This window comes from Sminthopsis crassicaudata, chromosome 1 (genome assembly GCF_048593235.1).
Source record: "Sminthopsis crassicaudata isolate SCR6 chromosome 1, ASM4859323v1, whole genome shotgun sequence".
Lineage (NCBI taxonomy): Eukaryota > Metazoa > Chordata > Mammalia > Dasyuromorphia > Dasyuridae > Sminthopsis > Sminthopsis crassicaudata.
The window spans coordinates 268051804-268071641 of NC_133617.1; the positions used below are offsets into that span (position 1 = coordinate 268051804).

Consider the following 19838-nt stretch of genomic DNA (forward strand, 5'->3'; position numbering starts at 1 on the left):
GCACAATGCATAGAGTGCTGACATAAATTCAAATCTTCCCTCTGACACATAATAGCTGTATGACCCCAACAAGTCACTTAACTACTTGTTTGCCCCAATTTCCTCATTGGTAAAATGGGGATATAACAACACCTACCTCCCACAGCTGGTGTGGGATCAAATGTTGTAAGGATCAAATAAGATGATAATTATAAAGTACTTTGCAAATAAGTGCTCATAAATTTTAATTATTGTTGTTATTATTATTGTATTCATTGACTTTATATTTATCATGAAGATGTTTTTACATGTATTTGTTTACTTCCTCATCAGAATGTAAGATCTCTGCACATAGAAATTCCATTTTTTTCCCTTGTATCTCCAATATTTGCATATAGTTACACTTATTAAATACATGTTGATTGGTTGATTTTGGAAAAAAAAGTCATTTCAGTCAAGAGATACTTAATGTCGAAATTTTTTCTAGAATTTTGTCCAAGAATAGAAGATGTAGAATGATAACTTGAGATGACAAGGTCAACTGAGGTGACCTGAGGCCAATAGTTTTGGAAATTAGATCAGGAATGATCAAAGGATTGAAGTTCTGGGTGGAGATTGGAGGAAGTAAGATCAAGGGCACAAGGGCATCCATGGAGAAGAAGAAGAACTATCTCTTTTAGTAAGACAAATAGTCTTTATTTTCTACCAAAAATGCATCATTTTTGAATAAAATCACAATAAACTTGTAAGAACTTACCAAAAACACTTTTGGGACTCCCTGTTCCTCATAAACTGATCCTGTAAGATAAGCAGATATGCAAAGATATTAATGGTCTACAAGGTATGAGAAAAGTTAAGTAGATCTTTACTCTTATGCATCTATCTGAATCAACTTTATGCTCATACAACTTGCCTTAAATCCAAGTTTGTAAAAAACTCAGAATAAGAACAACTTGAGTTTTTAAACCACCAATGAAAGGAGTAGAGAATTGCTTTAACTGTCATTGGCATTCAGAATTACATTTTACATTCCCAAATTGTTGAACCATGTCAGAAATAGCCTTTAGGGAGCTAAAAGAATGCTTGATATATGACCATGAAATTCCATTCTCTATACCTTGTGATCCACTTTGTCACAATGGAAGTCTTACTGATATCAGGAATGTAGAATAAAATTGACTTTCCATATCCCCTCAAATGATTAACATTATAGGATGCTGTGATGAGTTATGCCTGTGAGGATAGAAAGACGTGATGTAGGCAACAATTCATATGATTAACCAATGATTACATATGTAACCAATTGGTTACATAGCTCAGTCTCTCTGTTGCTTAGGAAACATGGGTCTAGGCAACAATTGGAGGAGATACTTTAATATTTGGATAGTATTGTGATCTCTTCAATGTAGGTAGTACCTTCTTCTTCTTCTCCTTGAGGCAATTGGGTTGTGACTTGCCCAAGATCACACAGCTCTCAAGTGTCAAGTGTCTGATTTGAATTCAGGTCCTATGGTAGTCTATAGCTGCCCGAGGGTAGAATCTTCTATAAGACAGATTATACAATACACACTTTTTCACCTTGTGCAACTTTTGTCTCTGTCCTTCTATAAATATTCAACACAGGGCTCACTCAGTGGACTAGAAGCCTTCCTCCCATATTGGCATTGTATGAATAGCAATGGAACATAAGGTGTGCCCAATGGCCAACCTCTCCTCTTATTCCATGACTTGTTATTTTTCTAGTTATATGTGTCTCTGATAGCATCTACTATGCCACTTCTAAACTTTTTTTTTTTTCAATCTTCTACTGCTATGTAGGCAGTTGGTCTCTCCACCATAATTCTATGAAGATTGTGATATTCTATGACCAGCAGTAATGTATCATTCTGACTCCTTCCAATTTTGCCTTCTGAAATGTCCTTTCTTATAGTCATTTTTTCCATACTTATTCTTTTCAGGTATAGTTTCAGGTCCTGTCACTGGTCATTTCTTGATTTGAAGGTGGGAGTTTCTTAACAGTATTTGTGGAATAATATTTAAGTATTGGAAGAAATGGTTGGGATGAAATTCTGTTCCCAGGGCCATGAATTGTGATGGTCATTACCTGGTAGGTAAGCCCAAGAGCCCCACAAATAGCACCTCCCTTCCAGACCAGTGATTTCATTTTCAACTCATCCTCCAAACCCATGACACAAAGCCCTTCTCCTGTGGAGAAGGAGCCAGTCCACCCTAAACAAGTGTCTTTGGAATAGGCAAGCCAGCCTCCTGAAGCAGCAAGGTACCCTAAATGAGAGACAGGAGGTAGCTTGTGCCAATAAAGTCATCACCATCGGTATTTTTTTTTTGAAAAATTTTTAAAAATTGATTTCTTAAACTAAATACAAAATAAGAAAAAGCAGATTAGAAAAAATACAGAAAATGAAAATAAACAAAATGAAATAAAATAAAACACTATTAAGTGCCCAGCAGAACATCAGAGCAAAATTCAAAATTATAACAATAAACTTCCATTTTGAGAAAGCATATATAATCATAGAAAAAAATTATATGTATGTGTCCATTTTTTCTTTGCTTTCTTATAGATTATTCTTTTGTTCTTTATATACATACATACATATATATATATATATTTATTCACACCCATTCAAAGACACCCCCACATATACATATATTTATATATACACACACATAGACCTACATGTATATATACCCACATATATACAGATACATACATATACTATACATTCACCCATATATAAACATGCATCTAAAACAATATAATATGGATGACATGTAATGTAGATTTCTCTCTTGATTGAATCTTTAAGTTTGACTTTGTCTAAGATCAATGATTATTAGATCTATTTTATTTTTCTAATACATTCTATTCCCTATTATTGTTCTGTAAGAAATGATCAGCAGGATAAATACAGAGAGGCTTGGAGAGATTTACATGAACTGATGCTAAGTGAAATGAGCAGAAACAAGAGATCATCATACACTTCAACAATAATACTATATGAGGATCAATTCTGATGGAAGTGACTATCTTAAACAAGGAGAGAATCCAAATCAGTTCCAATTGATAAGTTATGAACAGAACCAGCTCCCCCCCCAAAAGAACACTGGGAAAGGAGTGTGGACCACAGCATAGCATTTATACTCTTTCTGTTGTTGTTTGCTTGCATTTTTTGTTTTTCTTCTCACGTTATTTTTACCTTCTTTCTAAATTCGATTTTTCTTGTGTAGCAGGACAACTGTATGAATGTGTACATATATTGTATTTAACATATACTTTTACATGTTTAATATGTTTGGGACTGCCTGCCATCTGGGGAAGGGGGTGGAGGGAAAGGAGGGGAAAAGTTGGAACAGAAGTTTTTGCAAGGGTCAGTGTTGAAAAATTACCCATGCATATGTTTTGTCAATAAAAAGCTATAAAAAAAATTCTATTCCTGATTCTTGCTGTAGTGTTTCTATATATTTCTTATTTCCTATATATGCTAACTCTTTAATTTTGCTTAACTTGCTTTGCTGTTACTTATCCTACCCCTACTCTTATCTTATTCTCTTATCTTCTCCCCCACCTTTTCTTTCTCTTTATTCCATTCCTTTTAATCTACACACCTTATTCCACTCCTGTTAATCTAAACATCCATCTGTTGCCCATTTAATGCACGATCAATATTTTAGTTACCACTTCTGAATATATATATTCTTAATGCCAAAGTCTAATGACCATGAAATCTTTCCATCTGACTTACCAAAATTTCCTATATGTATTGTCTTCCCTATTAGAATGTAAACTCTGAAAGCAAGGATTGTTTTGCTTTTCTATTTGTATTTGTATCCCTAGAATCTAGCATAGTGCTTTGCATATTGTAACTATTTAATAAATGATTTTTCATTAATTTTTTTTGTGCTCATGCATTAAAAAAAAAAAAAAACTTAATCAGAATATTATGTACCAACTCATCAGTCTTAGGCATCAAGCATCTGATACTTGAGATTAACTCCCATAAGGTACTATATTATTATGAAATGAATCTATTCCCTCCTTACAGTGGAAAAAACATTCTAATCTCTATTCCTATGCAATTCAAACTAGTTTTTCCTTTTAAGATATTAAAACTTTCCTCTGGATTGATTGATTGGTTTAGGGGAGTGAATGCTTGGGATATTTACATCACTTCCCTGGTTAGCTAAGTACAAAACAGTCAAAATAACTTCAGGCACTTTGGTGCTTGGCCAGGGGATCACCACGGGCAACTCAAATCTACTTGAAGTATCCTCAATGCATATCTTTGGTGAATATTTTTATCCTCTAAAGTCTGTCAATTTCCCTTTTTTAAACTAATGAATGACCCCATGAATGATCCCATATTTAATTACTAGGTAGCTGGGCTGAATTAGGATTACCCCAGAACATTCTTCAAAAAAATTTTTTTTTTGTTGTTAAAGCTTTTTATTTTCAAAACATATGCATAGATAATTTGCAGCATTCACGCTTGCAAAAACCTTGTGTTCCAATTTTTTCCCGTCCCTTTCCTTCCATCCCTCCCCTAGACAGCAAGTAATCCAATGTATGTTAAACACATCAATTCTTCTATACATATTTCCACAATTATCATGCTGCACAAAAAAAATCAGGTCAAAAAAGGAAAAAAAATGAGAAAGAAAACAAAATGCAAGCAATCAACAACAGCAAAAGTGAAAATGCTGTGTTGTGATCCACATTCAGTCTCCACAGTCCTCTCTCTAGGTGTGCATGGCTCTCTTTCACACAAAACCATTAGAACCAGCCTGAATCATCTCATTGTTGAGAAGATCCATGTCTATCAGAATTGATCATCATATAATATTGCTATTGCCATGTACAATGATCTCCTGGTTCTACTCACTTTACATTAGCTTCAGTTCATGCAAATCTTCCAGGCCTCTATGAAATCATTCTGCTGATCATTTCTTATAGAACAATAATACTTTATAATATTCATGTACCATAACTTATTCAGCCATTCTCCAACTGATGGACATTCATTCAGTTTCCAGTTTCTTGTCACTACAAAGGATTGCTACAAACCTTTTTGCACATTTGGGTTTGTTGCCCTTTTTTAGGATCTCTTTGGGATACAGATCCAGTATAGACACTGCTGAATCAAGGAGCATGCACAGTTTGATAGCTCTTTGGGCATGGTCCCCAGAACATTTTAATGAGTTTTTTTCCAGGTACAATTATCTGGGACAAATTTGGAGATCTTTTAGATAGAACTTTAGATTACTATTAATATTATAAGCATGGAATAGGATCATATAGTCATACAATAGGAAAAGGAAGGGAAAGTTATTTATATGAGCATAATTGTATCTTTTGGATGACTATAGTGAAGCTCTGTATCTGAAAAAGGTTTTGTCTTTGATATTATATATTATTTTATATGTATTATTTATTTATATTATTTTATTTTATATATTACATATATGTTTTATAAATAAATTTGCAATTGATTGTATACATTGTTGAAAATGACAAAGAAGTTTTATTCAAATATTTCAGATGCCTATGATGATGATGGGAAAGAAATGGAAGAGATTATGAAGAGCATCCATGTTCATAATAATCAAGTACTACCAGAATACTTAGTATGTATTGTGTATTTAATATATAGGATTCAATAATTGGTATTGCTGAATTTAAATGTAATGTCTTTATAATATACTTGGTTGTAGATGATGTTTGATATATCTGATAAACGGGGAATGGAATAGGGTAGATGAACAAAATTATTCTGCAATATAATCTTTGTTTATCCTGTATATTCTTGTAACATTTAAATATAAATTTGGTCAATGAGGAAATTCTACTCCCTTCCTCTTGATTGGATGGGGCCTATCATTGGAAGACCACTAAAGTAATATTCTACCATCTTAACATTAAACTAATTGCCCAAGAATGCTAGCTGATAACCATCCATGAAACCAATGGACAAAATGGGAGAACTTCCATCTTATACTGCCATATGAGGGGTAGCCTTGCTTGATGGTTTTCTAATGTCACATAGAAGATATTGCTATTAAATTTTTTTTACAATTTGAAGTTGAGTCATTTCTACTTTCATTTTGTGATGAAAGATCTTTTGCTAGGTTTCCCTGGCATCTATGCATCTCTATCATCTATCTATCTATCTATCTATCCATCTATCTATCTATCTATCTATCTATCTATCTATCTATCTATCTATCTATTTTTGCCTTCTTAACTTTTCTTTCTGTAATGCTTCCTTTTTCAATTATTGCTGCAAAACTTGGACCAGAACTTTTAGTTCAGCTTTCTAGTTTTTTTTTTTTTTTTTTTATGCCATAAGTCTGTGACATGCACCCTCATTTCTTATTTTAAAGGGCATCTTCAAGATGCTATGCATCCCAGGAAGTTTTCTTTGACTCAATATAAGTGAAGAGGCTACTGTTCTCAAAACAACCACTTATGTACTCCTTATCACAGAAGTCTGGATGTTGAATATGGTATAAATATTTACTTTCTTTCTCAAAAATAGAATTGTAAAGGATGTGCAGTTTCATTTATTATCTTTTTAATGTACTATGTTATGGAAACACTTGGTTTTTTCCATAAATTAAATTAAAATTTAAAAAAGTACAAAAAAGAGTAGAATCATTTTAGTGCTAGGAAGAACATAGTATGACTGTATATTTAGAGAAAAGAACATTGTATCAGAAAACAGACAACCTGAGTTTGAGGCCTGATTCTGACACTTATATAATCTCAGGCAATTTATTTACCCTTTCTGAGCCTCAATTTCCTCATCTACAAAAAGAAGCTAATAATACTCATACTAGCCACCTCATAGGATTGTGTACTGGTGGATATAATGTGCCCACATTCGTTAATGAATGAGAGAGGTTCAATAAACTGTACCATACATCACTACTGCAACTAAGGAAGCTGAGAGCCCAGAGAAGTTAATTGTTAGTTCTCAGTTTCTTTCACAGATTTTGGAACAGTTTTTCTTTTGGTAAATGCCATTTTTGTATATACATTTCTCTACATCGAGATTGTTTGTTTTAGATTTTAAATTTCCAAGGGCTCATTAAATCTTTTACAGACACCATTTTTATTAATGGATAGAACTTTGGACTTGGAGTCAGGAAAGCATGAGTTCAAATTGAACCTCAGACATTTACTTGGACAAATCAGTTTTCCTCTGTCCATCCCAGTTTTCTCATCTGTACGATGAAGATAATAATAGCACCTATCTTCCAGAGCGGCTAATGAGATAATATTTACTAAGCACTTTATAAATCTTAAAGTACAATATAAATATGAGCTACTATTACTGACTCCTCTGTGTATCGTGGTGAGTACATGCATGTTATTAGTTGATGATGACAGTCCTGTTTAAGGCCATTTGAATACGTTGAAGATAGCCTTGACCTTGTTCTATGTTTAAATTTAATAATAAACAGATCAAAAAGAATAACATTGAAACATGATCTCTGTGGTTTCTCCCTCAGAGAAAGGAACAGCTAGATTTTCTCTTGTCATTGAATTCAGGATCCTGTAGAGCAACAAACTAAAGGTTAATTGAGATGAAGAGCTTTCTTGCCTGCTTCCTTCCAAAAAGAAGAAAAAAAAATCAGCAAACTTCCCTCACAGAAATACAAATGCAGAAAGAAGGCCTGTTGTTTTCCTGAAGTATTTCTCTTGTTTATTTTTTCATGAATTGTCTTCTTTTGAATGAATTGGAAACTCCTGTAACACTTGACATCAGGTGGTGGCTAGCACTCTAAGAACATTCAACCCCTAATCTCTGATTAAATGAGGCCAGTCATACCACACTGCTGTCACTTTCAGGCCCTCTGGCACAGTCATATCCTTTCCACCTGCCTTTAGCACTCGTTTTTTGGTCTCTGAGGTCATGTATGTTTGGCTCTGATAACAGTATAGAGTGCTAGAGCTAGAAGAGATGAACAGGAGGACAGAGTGGTTGAGTGATTTAGCCAAAATCCCACAACAAAAAGTTCATCAACTTGAACCAATCATCTAACTCTCACCATGCAATATTGACTGCCATAACTTTACAACTAAGCTGAGAGTGTCATGAGTTTAAAAGATGTCCAAGAATGATATTCACTGGATTGATAAAAGAGCCTTAAAGTGATATCCAGGTGGTAGGAGTGAATTGGTACTGAGAGACCTTTAAGAGACAGATGTCAAGCTATCAGTGAATTTTTACTTGTCCTATAGTATCTAATCTCTCTTTTCCCCTCACTGCCAAGACAAATTCCCTCTCAATGTTTCTCTCTATTTCAACATATTTCAAAATTTCCTTCTCTGCTCAATATTCTGTTATAATTGTTTTTCTAACTCTCTTTCCTTATGAATTCTCTTCACTGCTTCCTTTTTGTTTGTTTGAAACAAATGAGCAAATAAATAGTTATGGAGGAGAAGAAATTTTTATGCTCAGTGGTTCATTCTAATTGTGTCCATGTCCTCTCATACCCTACTTTTCTCCTCTCAGTGGCCTTTATGCTTGTTCCTCAGACCTTTTGCCACTTGTAGGAACTTCCTAAAAATAACCAGTCAACTGGAGTACATAGAGTTCTCTCAACTTGCTCAGTACAGCCCAATTGGCTAAGCCTTCAGATGGGCCCTGCACCTGCTGTCATGGACATTCCAAGAGAGTTCCCCCAACAACTAGCCACAGAAGGGGAGCATTCTTTCTCTAAGGTTAGTTTTAAAGGACAGCTGAAACTCTCTATTCTAGCCCAGGTCAGCATGTTCCTGGGTACCATGGGCATCTTGTCACAGAGCAGTCTAGTGAACTTAATTGACAGGTGCAAAGTGTGTCCCTTTTAACCCATTCACATTCACATCTGCCTTTAGGGGTGGGCTAAGTGATGCAAACTCACAAGGGAGCCCAATTAGCATGGTGTGTGTGTGTGTGTGTGTGTGTGTGTGTGTGTGTGTGAGAGAGAGAGAGAGAGAGAGAGAGAGAGAGAGAGAGAGAGAGAGAGAGAGAGAGAGTGTGTGTGTGTGTGTGTGTGTGTGTGTGTGTATGTATAAGGAGAAGAGACAAAGAAAAAAGAAATAGAGAAGGAGGAGGGGGAGAAAGAAAGGGGGGAGAAAGGGAGAGGAAGGGAGGGAGGGAGAATATGCATATAGGAGGCCACTTGGGTGGATAAAGTGCATACAAATTGAGAGTGGAGTAGTGTAGGATGTCAGGCCCATCTGGAGGACCATGTGTGAATAAGCCCAAAATAAGAGTCTGTAAAGGTTTGTTGCCGTATTTCTGATGGCTGAACAATGAATGAAGTCAAGTGGATGGACTAGGACAGAATTAGATTTGAGAGCTTGCTTTTTCATGGTCACATGGCTAAAGTCTTAATCCCCATCAGCATTTCATAAATGGATGATCCTGCTCATTGGTCACAAAACCAAAAGATCAAGGCCCTTCACTACTTTTGGAAAAATGACAGCAATTAAAAATGCATGGCAGCGTGGATACTGATGGACACAGGGGTAACTGATAAGAATATGGATCATTGGGGTGAGGGTAGGGGGAGGAAATAAGGACTTGGTGACTTTTTACCCCTTTTTTTGGTCCCTTAACTGAACATCTGGACTTTTAATTCTGTACCAAAAGAAATCATTTTTTTCCCTTCATTTAGGAGGTGTCATAACATATTCAGATTCTAGAAGCTCTATAAATATAGTATTTTAGATTTAATAAGCTTGGAATTATTGGGAATTCCAAAGGTTCAGAATCTTAGAATTGGTCAGAGAATATTGGGGAAAAACCAACTACTTCTAATTGTGGAAAACCAACTCTTAGGGGAATGTGTTTGCTGTCTTCAAGTATTAGGATTGTTATTATATAAAGAGGAATTCAATGTTGTCTTCTTGGTTTTATAAAGCAGAATATGGAACAATGGATGAAAGTTTAAAAGTAGTAAATTTAGCATTTACTTTGGAACAAAATATCCTGACAATTAGAGCAGGATAGAACATACTGGGGATCAAGGAGGGGAACAGTAGGATTCCCCCTCTTTTGAGGTTTTCAAACAAATGCTGTATGATCACTTGTTCATCTCTTCCAAATATGACATTGTTATTCTGTGATAACTATCCCCCATTCCCCACATTGAGTTTATTATTATTTAACCATTTAAGGGAAATGTACTCTGATTTTTTAATTAGATAAGATGGCTTAGCAATTGTTTTTCTCCCCTCCAATTTCTACATGGGTGTATATTTGTGACATAGTTGTAGTTTTGATATATTTTCATAAGTCTATGGATAACTGGAGAGTTAATTAATGTTTTTCAGTCCGGCATTTATAACCCTTTATAATCTAATTCCAATGAACTTCCCCAATTTTATTTCACACTCCACTCCTTGACATATTTTACAACCCAGCCAAACAGGGCTACTAAGTGTAGCTTTCAGTTTTTCCTGTATCACACAGGGTATATTCTCATGTGTTTGCAGTCTCTTTCCTCATGAATGCTGCTGACATTATTTTCTTTGTTTGAGATCCAACTCAGGAACTCTCATTCTCTCCAAGCTAAAAGCATTATCTCCTGTCTCAAATTTTCTTACAGCATTTTGAATCTTTCCTTTGCCCTTATCACATTCAATATTGAGTGCCTTTCCCTCACTAGTTTGTAAGCTCCTTGAAGGCAGGGACTTTAGTGTTCATCTTTGTTATCTAAGCATTAAACATAGTATCTTGAACATAGTTTGTTGTCCTTCATACTTGAAGAAGATCAAAATGACATCCCTATGTTAGTATCATTGCATAGTTTGTCCAGCTGTGGCTGATCAAACCAATATGGGCTTCGAAGGCACCACTACATGTCAGTTATAAATAGTCCATATCAACATTTGGAGGGAGGATTTTTCTAAATTTGTGTTTCTCACATTTCTTTAATAGGTGATTAATAAATGTTTGTTGAATCATTGTATTGACTATAAACAAGATTTATTTCCCCCTTTTTTGCCTCTCTCTGACCTAAAATTATACTTTCCTCTGAAGATTTCTGAGCTGTTGAAATTCCATGTAGAAATGACCTGAATTTCAATTAACTACCCATCGATTACAACTTCTGTGTTTAATTGTTAGTATTCTTACTAATATTAAGAAAATCATGTTTTAGGATATAGTTCATAAAGCAAATGAAGCTTCTAGTAGCCAAAAGGATTTGTGAAAGTGTGCAGTTTGTGAGTTGCTCTGGGATAGAGATCTCCTCTGCCCTACTGTTTTAAAGATTGAGACAATCTTACAACAGCTGTATTTGATATTTCTTTCCAGTTCAGAGTGGATGAAAACCCAGACAGTCTTATTCTATTCACCCATATTCTTCAGCTGTCATTTATGGATATTTCAAATGATGCAATAGTTGGTTTGATTCTAATTAGCTGTCAACTTTGTTTTAATATATTAGCAAGTACAACTTTTATTTTCAAGTAATTTGAGCTCTGCCTGCAAAATTGTTGCTAACCACAACTGTCTACTGAGAGGGTTCAAACTAGAGACTGAATGGAAACAAAACACCAAGCTGGGCAGAATCTTTGTTCACATACGCTTTGTTACGTGTTATTTTTCTCCTAAATTAATAGCACCGATCAAACCCCAGTTAAAGAACACATCTGCCTGGGGCTTGGATAGTAATTCACAATATGTTTTTATTCATTATTCCTTTAATTATGGATTGAAATTCTTTTGACTCTCTCCCAAGTAACAGGTGGTTTCCTGACAATGATAAGTACTAAAAGTGGTAGAGAATGAACTAGTTTTGTCCTATTTTCCAAGATGTGGTTGTATCCAGGTTCCAAGCTTGTTCTGAATTAACCACTAACCACTGATTGGAGCTCTGTGGGGACTCCACTTAACTCTTTGGCTGCTGGCATATCACCAAACCTGCTCTGTGCCAGTCACCCTGATGACATATAGTTTGTTTTTTTTTTAATCCACCAGACAGATTTATCACATCTTTGGAGGTAGCTCATCATTCAGAGTAGGTCAAAAAGTTAATATAACCAAATGAAAGGTGGGAGGTAGGCCTGGGAATAAAGAAAAGGGGATTATTTAAATTCAGACTTTTTTTCAAAGAATAAAAGCATTCTTTAAGATAGCTGCAATACAGTGTAACAATTAAATAAGTCACACATGAATCATAGAAATTAGAGTGAGAGCAAAGACCTATTAGATCATCTGAACAATTCCCCAGTGAGGACAAAATTATTCCCTCCAATATTTTCTTGAGTGCTTTGTTCAGGATTACTTAAAAAATTTGAGCAATTGGAGCCTTCATTATTTCCTCGGGGACACTTTTTTTGGGTTAAAAAATTTCAGTGTTATCCTCTTTTGCCTAATATTAAGCAAAGAACATCATAGGGTATGTATAAGTATCTACAGTCACATAAATCCATGGACATGTATCTACTGTATTTATAGGGATCCTATGCTTCATGGGAAAGGAATAGACCTTATTACATGCTCTTCATCGGATTTGTCTTGCTGTCATTGGGAGTGATGTTAGCTGAAATGTACTTTAAAAGGCACATTGTTTTTGGCATAGCTAATGGCAATTGGTAACACCATTATTTAATTTAAAACCTTGGAAAAATGGCAGGAAAAAACCAACCTCTCAAATTAGAGAGCAGCATGATGTTATGGAAAAGGCTTTGGAGTTGTCCTCAATAGACCTGACTTTGAGTGCTGCATCCATATACTCTAGCTATGTGATTGTGGGCAAAGTTGCTTGCCCTTCTGTAAAATGGTGGTTTAAAAACTGTTTTCATTACTTCTCTCTCAGAGTCTTATTTCAAGATAAGTGCTTTGGAAAATGTAAAGGATTGAAACCCCTACTCTTACCCTCACTCTCCCTTTTAAGGTGGTAGGAGACAGTGTATTTAATGAGTAAAGTGTAGATATGCAAACAGAGAACCCTACCTCTGTCATTTAAAACTTGTGTGATCTTGAACAATTATTGCCTCTCTCTGGGCTAGTTTCCTTAAACTGGACAAGATGGCCCCTAAAGTCCCTTTCAATTCTAAGTATCTGCACTTCAAAACATGAAATAACAGAATGTAGAGTAAGAGAAAAAGAACACAATCCCCAACTCACCTGGAGCAAAGCAATTATGTAGAATTATATACTATTCTAAACAAACTGATATTGTCTTCAAAAGGCCTTGTTCTACCTGGACAATAATTGTTAGGAATACCTGTGATTCAAAAGCAGTGACTATCCTTTGTTTTCTCGAGAGTCCCTCATTGGAATTCTGTGGATCCAACAAATGTTCGAAAAATAATCATAATGAACTTCATAATGAACTGTTATTATACTGTTGGTGTGTGTGTGTATGTGTGTGTGTTTCTATGTGATTATTTTCACTTTCAAGGTATCAGATTCTCTTTTTTGGGAGTCACAAACACTGAAAAAAGGAGAGAGGTGGAGAGATTGTATATATTTCCAAGGCTGCCATTTTGTATCCCTTCTCATTAAGTAATGTGTTGAATAGTATAGAGATAATCTCACTAATACTTTGGTTCCTTTTATTTTGTTTTCTGTCTTATTTTTCTTTATGCAATTAAGTAATTTGTGAATAATTAAAAACCACAATAAGATTTCTTCCTTTTGAGACAGGACATGTCATCTTTGTTTTTAGTGGTCGATATTCATTGTGGCATAGTAGTAGTATAGGAAATTTAGAAGATATGACTTCCAGTTCAAGCATTAGCATTAAGTGACTATATAATGCCTTTGGGTAAATAAGTCCCTTCATCTCTGTTTATTTCATCTGTAGAATGAGAAACTTGGACTAAGTTATCTCTAATGCCTCATTTGTTTCTAAGAATCTGATAATTTAAACTATTATATTTAAATATAGCTTTCAATGCTACAAAGTCATATAGTCAATGACTAACATGATTAAAATCAGAAATAGAGATGGAATGACCAGGGAGAAGGTTGCAAACACACAAGAACTCTGGTTCCCTAGAGGGAGTCTGTGTAATTTCATGGTCCCACAATCCCCTATAGCAAATCCTAGTTATCAAGGGGGTGGTGCTTACAGTAGGAATAGTTACCTTGACTCAAACAGCTTTGAGTTCTTTCTCCTGCTGCTGGGGGTGGGGATGAGGGAAGAATAGACCTCAACACCAGATTATTATTATAAGACTGGAGGAGTGCATAAGTCCCCATGGGAGGTGGAGAGTCCCTGAAGAGAAAAAGAGAGTTGTTTTGACTATTTATGGGCTCAGGTGTTCTGTGTATTTTGTGTTTTCTATCAGGAGAAATAAAGCTTAACTTGCATTCTATGTATTACTTGCTTAGGTGCTTGCATGGCAGAGGAGGGCTCATTTTCCATTTGTGGTGGAGACCTTTACACAAGCCAAATTCTGATGTTCCAAGAGTAAATCTTAGGTGGGGGAAGATTAAGTCAGATTTTGACGTTTGAAGGGAAAATCCTGTATGGCATGAAGCAGAGAGTGATTTTGAGAAGCCCCTAGGATTGAATCTGGTTCTTAGGAGCCCAAGATTTCAGTTCTGAGCTTGTGCATTATGGATTAAATGACATGATGAAATGATTTTAAATTCTGAACCATTTTCTTCCTTCTTATAGCCGTAAAGGTGGAAAGAGGAGAAGGAGATTTTGGGGTGCCAATGCATTTGGCCCTAAACCTTCTTCTACAAAGCCCAGCATTTTCTTCTTTTTTTTATTTAAGCTTTTTAATTTTCGAAATATATTTATGGAGGCAGCTAGGTGGCGCAGTGGATAGAGCACCAGCCCTGAATTCAGGAGGACCAGAGTTCAAATTTGGTTTCAGACACTTAACACTTCCTAGCTGTGTGACCCTGGGCAAGTCACTTAACCCCAGCCTGGGGGGGGGGGGGGAAGATATGTATGGATAATTTTTTAATATTAATCCTTGCAAACCTTTTATTCCAATTTTCTCCCTTCTCCCCACCTGCTCCCCTAGATAATAAGTAATCCAACATATGTAAAACATGATAAAAATATATACTATATTTATACAATTATCTTCCTGTACAAGAAAAATCAAATCAAAAAGAAAAAAAAGAGAAAATAAAATGTAAACAAATAAGAACAGCAGGAGTGAAAATGCTATGTTGTGATCCACACTCAGTTCTCACAGTCCTCTCTCTGGGTGTAGATGACTCTCTTCATCACAAGATCACTGGACCTGGCCTGAATCATCTCATTGCTGAAAAGAGTGAAGCCCATCAGAATTGATCATCATGTTCTGCTTACTTCACTTAGCATCAGTTCATGTAAGTCTTTCCAGGCCTCTGAAATTATCCTGCTGATAATTTTTTATAGAACAATAATATTTCATAACATTCATATACCATAACTTATTCAGCCATTTTCCAACTGATGGGCATCCACTCAGTTTCCTGTTTCTTGCCACTACAAAAAGGGCTGCCACAAACATTTTTGCACATGTGGGTCCCCTTTCCCTCCTTTAAGATCTAGGATATAAGCCCAATAGAAACACTGCTCGATCAAAGGATATGCACAGTTTGATAGCTCTTTGTGCATAGTTCCAAATTGCTCTCCAGAATGGTTAAATGCAGCATTTTCTTGTTAAAGGGAAAGATTCTCTTCTTTCACAAAAATTCTTGAAGGAAGGGCAGGCTCTAGAGCAAGAAAAGGTAGGCTTTTCTGTATCCACTCTTTCCTGCTCAACATAATGAACTTGGGGAAGGAGGCAAGGGAGAGAAAAGTGACATTTCCTCATAGGATAGCAAAAACAGAATGGTTAGTTCAGACTAGTTTTGGAAAAAAGAACTGGCTACATAAAGTAAGGAAGTAATTGATGTTGCATTGGGCATTATTTTTTTTTTTTTAATTTAATGAGAAGAGGAACTGGAGAATGAGACATCTGAAGAAGATAATGAATGGTTTGTAATCCTGGCAAAAGAGTTTCCCTGTGCTTAATAAATGTTTATTGACTAACTTCCTTTCTTCTCTCCAGTACTCCACCCACTCCCAACTTTTGGGTTAGAAGAGGGGTAGAATCAGTAGCACACAGAGACTGGGACAAAACCAATCAATAGAGTTGGCATTCCTGTCTGAGAGACATTTATCCCTTAGCCATTACAAAATCTTGAAAATCTATGAATGATTATTGTTGAAAATACTAACATGTTGATGCCATTTCTAGACACCCAGACCACTTGGCATCCAAGATGTGTTGTGCCCTGATATAAAGGGAATTATGTCCTTTCTGTATCAGCTAAAGTTGGATAGGCAGCCAGAAGAAGATGCATTTAAATTATTTCAACTTGACAGAGTTGAAATCAGTCAGTTAACAAGCACTTATTAAAAGTCCACTGTGTGCATGGTACTGTATGAAGTAAATACAGGCACCTTTATGGTTAGTTCTTGGCTGGAGAGAATATGGATATTTTCTGAATTTATTAAGATTGTTCCTTGTGCTTAGCATGTAGTAGGTGCTTAATAAATTCTTGATGAATTAAATTAAATTGCTTAAGTAGTAATATTTGGTTAGAGAGCAAGGCTAAGTGCCTATCTTTCAAATACTGACCATATTTTCCTGTCATTTATAACTTGCTGACTGGCTTTTACTGAGAGATGAGTCACATGAGGGGCATGGCTAGTATGCTCATGTGTATAGGTCATTTTGACTTAAGGATAGAGATATTAATTTCTAAATTCCATGCTAAGATTTGTTGCATTAATGAGGAAAGCAATTACTACTCACAAAATATATTTAAAAGCTGCAAAATGACCTAGAACATTGTTTTGAATAGAAATGTAGTATATACTAAATATTAAATAAAAGGAAATATATACTAAGCCCTAAGGGACAAAACAAACAAGGGTAGAGTTGTTAGAATTGAAACACTGGGAAAGGGAAAGCCAACTTCTTGTATTTACATTATTTAACTAATATTTATTAAGCACCATATTAGCCAGATGTTCTTACTAGTATGCTGAAGATACAAAGACAAAATTTAAAAGAAGCTTACATTCTATTAAAGGGAGAAGCAACACACACACACACACACACACACACACACACACACACATATATATATATATATATAATATATACATATTATATATATATACACATATATGTATGCATATATATATGTATGTAAATTCAAACTATATATGTAGTAGAAACAAAATAATTTTAGTGGAGAAAGGCCATGAGCAACTGGAAAGATCAGCAAAGGCTTCATATAGGAAATGGCACTTGAACTGAGCATTCTTTAAAGGAAGGCTGTGAGTTTAGAAGAAGGTAAGGAGGGAATACTTCAAAATATAAGGGACAAGTAATTCAAAGTCATAGAAATTTAGGGAAAATGATCCACATTTGCACACACATGTGCAAAAATGTTTGTAGCAGTTCTTTTTGTATTTGCAAGGAATTGGAAATTGAATGGATGCCCATCAATTGTATAGAATGACTAAATTATGATATATGAATGTAATGGAATATTATTATTCTATAACAATGATAAGCAGGCTGATTTCGGAAAATTCTGAAAAGACACTTACATGAACTGATTCTGAAAAAGTAAGAACCAGAAAAACATTGTATACAGTAACAAACAGTAAGATTGTGTGATGATCAACTGTGATGGACTTGGTTCTTCTCAATAATGCAGTGATTTAAGGTAATTCTCATAGACTTGGGATGAAAAAATGCCATCTACATCCAGACAGAAAAAACTATGGAGACTGAATGTGGATTGAAGCATAGTATTTTCACCTTTTTTGGGTTTGTTTGTTTTTTATTCTCATGGTTTTTTCCTTTTTGGTCTGATTCTATAAGAATTCACCAGAGCTAGACAACCTTCAAAAGCACTTATTGTGCAGTAATATTAACCAGCAGCCATTAGGCATAGTTTTATGTAAAGTGTACTTCTAGGGACCAACTAAGTAGTACCTCAGGGTTTGACAAACTTTCAGTAGGAGTGAAAGAAACACATAGGACTATTTAAATTTTTATCTGGGGCTTTAGCAGATAATCTAACTTAATGTTCATTTGGACAATCATTGAAGTTGAAACCCTACTCAATTCACCTAATTTCATTCTCATTGTCATTCTCTTTCTTTTTCTTTTCTTTTTAATTTATGAAATAATACAAGCATTTCTATAGTATAATTTAAAAAAAAGATGATTGCACATGAAATTAAAAATCTATTTTTAACATTTTACATTCTATTCTTTTTAAATACATAATAAAATTGTCATGTAACTTTCTTTTCCTTCCCTTCCTCTCTTCTTTTGCTAGTCATTTAAAATGGACAAATTTCTGGGATAATTTACTGATAGTCTGTTGGTCTTCCATTTTCTTTAAAGTATTGCTTTTAGCTATGCCAATCTCATCCACATCTCTCTGATAAGCATGGCTTCTTTGAGTGTCAGACTGATCCTAGTATTGAGCACCAAATAGGTATGGAGGCTTTTGGGATCCAACCAACTTCCCTACAGCACAGATTAAATTGGTTGACTTCTATTCTTTAGTGGGATCTTGTGTTCTTTCATAGAATGGCAAGGTTATGACCCTTGATCTTTTATCATTCATAATATAGGATATTTCCTTGTCTATGTCAATGGAAGCATTAAGTCTCTAAAGGCATGATGGAAGGAGGGCCAGTCAGTGTGGTACAGTGGAAAATGCTCTAGATTTTCAGTGAGAAGAGCTAACTTCAAATCCAAGTTCTACTCTTTATTACTGGTTGAACTGGTCAGCTACTTCATATCTCCTTGTTTCCTTGTAAAGTGAGTGGGTTGCTCAATTTAGATTTTGTTTCTTTTTTCCCTGCCAAATAGAATGATCTTTGCATTGAAAAGGACAGAACTGAATGAGTAATAGTGGGTTGATACCTAAGATAAGTCAGGAGCATATCTAGCTGACCGTGATAATATGTTTAAGTCACTTCATCCAGATGAATTACATACTAGGGTATTGAAAAATCAGCACATATGATTACCGAGGTACTGTTAGTAATCTTTGAAAGATTATGGATAACAGTAAATATACCACAGGATTGTAGAAGGATGAATGCAGGCCAGATTTTTTTTTTTAAAGGAACAATAGCAGACTCTGAAAATCATAAGCAAATGAATTTAGTTTGGATTCCTCGAAAAATTCTAGGATATATAATTAAAAGAGATGCTTAGTGAACATCTAGAAGTAGAAGCACTGAGCATAAAGAACTATCATAACTTCATTAAAACAGTTCATACCAGATTAAATTCATTTCTTTTTTTTTATAACTGGACAGCTATACTAATAAAGGGAATTTTAGCTGCATTATGCATATATATATCTATTTTCTTATAACTTATAGATACTTCTATCTGCCCATCTATCCATATGTATATATGTATATAGACAAATATACACATTTATATGTATGTATATTTGTATATATGTATATAGACAAATATACACATTTATATGTATGTATGTTTGTATATATGTATATACATATACACATATATAATGTATATAGTAGCTGTTATCTGACTTTTGGCAAAGGATTTAACAAAGTTTCTAATTCTATTCTTGTGGACAAGATAGAGTAATATGGGCTAGACAATAATCCAGTCAGATTTGGTACTTATAGAATGACCAAACCCCAAAATAGCTACTAATGCTTCCATGTTGAAATGAAAGGAGATCCATAATGGGGGACAATCAAATAAGTATTTAGTAAATGCTTATTAAGCAATGAAGATATAAAGAAAGGCAAAAATCACAATTCTTGTCTTCAAAAAGATCACATTATAGTGATTGTAGCAATTTAAGTTTGGTTTTATT

The 19838-nt window shown here is 34.8% G+C and overlaps 1 long non-coding RNA gene across 2 annotated transcripts in view; it reads left to right on the forward strand.

Moving 5' to 3' along the window:
* LOC141549321 (uncharacterized) overlaps window positions 1–19838 on the forward strand; it is a 180070-nt gene that overhangs the window by 55862 nt on the left and 104370 nt on the right. Inside the window, exon 3 of one of the 2 annotated variants that reach the window (XR_012484324.1) lies at window positions 5537–5622. This is a non-coding gene — a long non-coding RNA (uncharacterized LOC141549321). Of the gene's footprint in view, window positions 1–5536; window positions 6077–19838 lie in introns of those variants that run through there. The other variant, XR_012484323.1, reaches the window with a different exon arrangement.